At 38.8% G+C, this 5,357-nt stretch overlaps 1 non-coding gene and 1 pseudogene across 1 annotated transcript; one reads left to right on the top strand and one right to left on the bottom strand.

The window, feature by feature from the left end:
- Positions 1-414: 414 nt before the first annotated feature.
- On the bottom strand, positions 415-521 carry LOC126017001 (U6 spliceosomal RNA). The gene has a single exon (XR_007498680.1). It is a non-coding gene; the product is annotated as a U6 spliceosomal RNA (small nuclear RNA).
- Positions 522-2,206: 1,685 nt separating this feature from the next.
- Positions 2,207-2,725, top strand: LOC126016309 (60S ribosomal protein L17-like; annotated as a pseudogene).
- The last annotated feature ends 2,632 nt before the right edge of the window (positions 2,726-5,357 follow it).

Below are 5,357 nucleotides of genomic sequence, written 5' to 3'. Positions count from 1 at the left end.
CTACCATAGAGCTCCTATTGCCTCCATATTTGGAAGACACAAGTGCTTAGGATCAACTCTTCCAATATCCCAACCTAACTATGCCTGACTCACCTAAGAGCTCAATAGAAAGAAAATTTGATGTTCTTCTCAGAGAATTCTTAGGTATTCCTAAACTAGTTTGAAGCCCCTGAGATATACAGTCTTTGGAATTGGCCTGTTTACTCTCAAGGAAAGTTATGATTGTGTTTTGCAACGTGAGTTGGAAAGGTTTTCACAAACCATTGTCACATCACAACTGACACTGAATCTTTGCAGTTCAAACACACTGAGAACTTGTCCCTTGGAATGGCCTAACCTGATGGTATTATAGAAATAAACTCATTCAGTCTCCTTTTTTTATCTGTCCTTAGACTTCTTCTTCTTCTTTTATTTTTTAATATGGAACGCTTCACGAATTTGCATTCCATCCTTGCGCAGGGACCATGCTAATCTTCTCTGTATCGTTCCAATTTTAGTATAGGTGCTGCCGAAGCGAGCACGTCCTTAGACTTCTTAAGAATCCACCAGAATTGGATCACTAAAGAATGGATATACTGGTGATTGCTTGATCCTCTGGCCCACCTCCTCACTACACCAGTAAATTCAAAAAGAGTTCTTTTTTAAAAAATAATTTTTTTATTTAAGCACCAAGGTTACAAATACGTTCATAACTGGGTTTCAGCCATAAAATGCACATCCCCAGTGCAACTTTCCCCACCACCAATGTACCCCATTTTCCTCCTCTCCCATCCCCTGCCTGTCTTTGATACATTGTATGTTTCTTTCTATCGTTGTCATGGTAGTTGTGAGTGTAGTTACTTCTCTTACTGCACTTACCACTCTTTGTAGTAAGGCTGGTCCTTTCAGCCCTCATCTCTATTTTCTCTGGGTATTAATTATTATATTGTCTTTTATTTTTCTTACATCCCACAGATGAGTGAGACTATTTTGTGTTTATCTCTCAAAGAAAGTTCTTGAAGCTTGATAGAAAAATCTAGGTTGGGGTAGGAGCAGCAGGTAGCAGAGGCTGGCTATGACATTACTCCAGTTAAAGGAAAACTTCAGACTATAGGATGTGTGGTGATAAAATCATATATATTACCAGAGCTGCATTTGGGACAAAGAGCAATACAAGTGAGAAAAATCACAATTTGGGAAGTGTGGTGTGAACAAAATGACAGCTTTTCTAAATACCTGGGTAGTGGGATTAATTTAGGTTGCCTTTTTATCCTTTGTTCTCTTTTTTTTCCTTCTTGAGCATTCTCTTCTGAAGCATCTTTATTTTTAAAAACCTTTATCTCTTTTCTTTAAAATATAGTTAAAATATAACATTCTATTATCTCATAATATGCAGAATACTGATTCAATACACTGTAAAATACTATTATAATAACTTTGTTAGTCTATCCCCTTATATATCTACCATTTTTTGTGGGATGAGAATGTTTAAGATATACTCTAGTAAAATTTCCTCTTGAGAGTTAGCCTCTAGAAAAAGGTGATTATTGTTACCACATATCTGAGAAAAACTATTCCTTCAAACTGTTGAATTTTCACAACTTCATTCTTTCTAGTGTTATTTTGAGAAGACAAAGCCTCCCAGTGTACAACTAATCCTCAAAGACATTGAAAAGGTCTGGCCCAGCAGGAAGTTTGTATCTGAGTCATGAAACTACTTGGTATTATTTCTAGTAGGTCTCACCCCCAACTCCAGCTCTAAATTATATTATTCAAACACTAATTTTTATCTCACTTTTCTACTAATTACTAATACTCATCCACCTCAATAAACAAGCAAACACACACAAAAAATTAACATGTAAAAAAATCTTGAACTCCTTAGAGATAAGACTTCCTTTTTCAAAAAGTATTATTTTAGGGCTGGAAACTTAGTAAAATAGATAAGGTACTTGTCTTGCACGTAGCTAATTCACATTCAATTAACGGACCCTATATGGTCCCCTGAACTCTGTTAGGAGTTATCCCTGAGCACAGAACCAGAAGTAAGCCCTGATCACAGCTGGGTATACCTCAAAAGCAAAAATATAAATAAATACAATTTAAAAGTATTATTTTTACTAAATACTAATTTGCTTTGTAATAATTTTCTCAGGTCATTATTAAAAGAACGTGTCACTCTCTTCCTCTTTAGTGAGTAGGAATAGGTGGCTCAGCCAAGATAGTGCGTTATTCATAGGACCCTGAAAACCTCAAGAAATCATGCAGCGACTCGAACCTTCATGTTCACTTTAAGAACACTTGGGAAATGGTTCAGACCATCAAGGGTATGTATATCTAAAAAACCACTAAGTATATGAAGGATGCCAACCAATAGAAGCAGTGTGCGCTATTACAATGGTGGTGTTGGTAGGTGCGCCCAGGTCAAACAGTGGGGCTGCTGGCCCTAAAAAGAGTGCTAGATTTTACTGCTCATGCTTTAAAAATGCAGAGAGCAATGTTGAACTTAAGGGTTTAGATGTTGATTTTCTGGTTATTGAGCATATCCAGGTGAACAAATCACCCCAGATGAGGTGCAGATCTTAAAGGACTCATGGGCATATTAACCTATTCATGAGTTCTTCCTGCCACAAGATGACTGTTACTGAGAAAGAGCAGATAGTTTCTAAATCTGAAGAGGAAGTTTCACAGAAAAAAAATATCACAGAAGGAACGGAAGAAGCAAAAACTTATGGCATGGGAATAAACTAAGCATGATGTAAATAGATCTAACTAAAAAAAAAAAAGAGCATGTAGGCATTACAAGACATGAAGTGCTATGATACAACATAACATATAGATCCATGATGCTGAGTAGAAGTTAGTTATATAAAATGTATAAGTTAATTTTTGTCATTTCTAATGTATTGCATCAGTGTATTAAAATTTGAGGGGAATAGCTTTTATTAACCTAATTTTAATGGTTCTTTCAGCATCCCAGTCTCTGTTTTTCCATGTCTCCTGACTCCAAACTTTACAGTAGAAGACAAGATCAACAAGCAGTATCTCAGCAGCCATTGTCAACTTGTCCCAACTTCCTAGGAATTATGTGTCTATCTTTGCCCACAATCAAAATCACTGAATGACATGACCCCAGGACTCCCCAAAGGCCACTGATTCAAATGAAAACTGCTTATCTTTCTCTTCCCTCCTAGATAAGCATTCTAGATTCCACCATGAAGTGCGTTTATAGAGAAAACTAATTATTTAAAGTGTAATTATTTCACATGTGTCTTGGAATGATGTGAAGGAATTTTCCTTGTCATGTAAAACCTCTGGGGCTAAATTCCACCTGAACTCAATAGCTGGCTGTGCCCTGTATATATATATATGTGTGTGTGTGTGTGTGTGTGTGTGTGTGTGTGTGTGTGTGTGTGTGTGTGTGTGTGTGTGTGTGTGTGTGAATATTAGCAAGAAGCAATCTCAAGGGCCTGAGCAATAGCATAGTGGTAGGGTTGTTTACCTTGCATGCAGCAGACCCTGGATGGACCCCTTCTATCTCTGGCATTCCATATGGTCCTCCTGAGCCTGCCAGGGGGTATTTCTGAGTGTAGAGCCAGGAGTAACCTCTGAGTGCCTCTGGGTGTGGCCCCCAAACAAAACAAAACAAAACAAAACAAAACAAAAAAGCAACCTCAGAAGCTTTAAGAGGACAAGGATGGTCACTCTACCAAAAGCCTCCATAGCAACTGAACTGTATCTGGCACTTTGTGTATTTTGACATATGATCATTCCTATGGCAGCCCTTTTACAGGGCAAAAAAAGTCTTAGAACTTTTCAGTGTGCTTGATGTAGGATGATATCTGTCTAGGGCAGTAAGAAATAAACAGATAAAGAAAAACTGTTCTCACATGACTGAGAAAATGGAATGCCAGAGAAAGTGACAAGGCAGTTTCCAGTGACAAGAACAAAAAAGAAAAAGGTTCTTTTCCCCACCCAGGTTAGCCTGTTGCTCTGTGTTTTCTTTAAGGAAGACTTGGCTTTCGTATTCATAGTCTTAACAATCCCTCATTTCCTGTGGGTCTGCTCAGGATTTGCAGAGTACAGTCCCCTAAGACACCTAGACACATACCATCTGTGCCATCTGAAAGAATACTGAGCTCAGTCTAGCTGTTCTCAATCTGTTCTCCACATGGTGTCAGAATGACCTTTCCATCATGTACTCCTGGACATGTGACTGTTCTGCTGAACAGCCATCATGTTTTCCAAAAAAAAAAAAAGTGCAACCCAGATGCTCCATTATATGAAATTTGTCACAAGTCAACATCTCTCTCCTCTCTCCCATTTCATGAAACTTACTTCGATGCTCCAGTCGCACTAGGTTTTACCCAGCTTGTACTTATCCAACCTTAGCTTTCTTTCCAGACATTAATTCTTAAGCAAGCCACTGCTGACCTTATCTGGGTTTTGCCTTGCTGCTGTTTCATGTGTCATTGTCACCCCAGGGCTCTTGGACGTTACCATATCCCACAAGATAGCAACAAGCTCTTCAACTCTAGATGCCCACCAGATTTTGACACACTGCAAGGATGGGCTCTTTCTTATTTACTTCTGTATCCCCTAGTCCAGTGCATCATGTTGTACACAAATATTCTCAAATAAATGACCATAGTAAGTTTAAGTCTCATTATCTGCCCTCTCATTTTATATCTTAGGATAAATATCTTCTGTGGGGAGGTAGTCCTCTTTCTTCTATAGATTCCCAATGGTCTTTTATTGCAATTGATATTTTGGTATTTTGCCTCCTAAATGTTCTGTTTCTGATATATAAGTCTAAACTTGAGGCAGGAAGTACACACTATGGGTACAAAGGAGCAGCCACAAAAGGGACCCAAAGGGGCTCTTTTCTCAACATGTAAGAAGTGACGCTATGGGGCTGGAGAGATAGCATGGAGGTGAGGCATTTGCCTTGCATGCAGAAGGGTGGTGTTTCGAATCCCGGCATCCCATATAGTCCCCTGAGCCTGCCAGGAGTGATTTCTGAGCATAGAGCCAGGAGTAGCCCCTGAGCACTGCCAGGTGTGATCCCCCACCCCCCAAAAAAAGAAGTGGTACTATTCCCATCTCAGGGCTGCAGACTGTCTTTCCCAATCTGGATTCATGCATGCCAGGAAAGGACTGGTGCCTGCTCTAATGAACCTGGGAAACTACCTTTAAGTCTCTGAGAGAGTAAGGTTATTGCTGTGGTAAAAAATTTATTAAATTAAAATGTAAGTACTTTTCTTGAAAGAATTCAAGACACCTCCAAGTATTCTGTAGACAATTTGTGTCTAGTGATTCAAAAGAGATAACATCCTGTTTCAGCCTCACAAAAGAACAGACATCTATATAAAAGTCTT

Source organism: Suncus etruscus, chromosome 8, assembly GCF_024139225.1.
Source record: "Suncus etruscus isolate mSunEtr1 chromosome 8, mSunEtr1.pri.cur, whole genome shotgun sequence".
Classification (NCBI taxonomy): domain Eukaryota; kingdom Metazoa; phylum Chordata; class Mammalia; order Eulipotyphla; family Soricidae; genus Suncus; species Suncus etruscus.
This window is presented reverse-complemented; position numbering and strand designations above follow the sequence as displayed.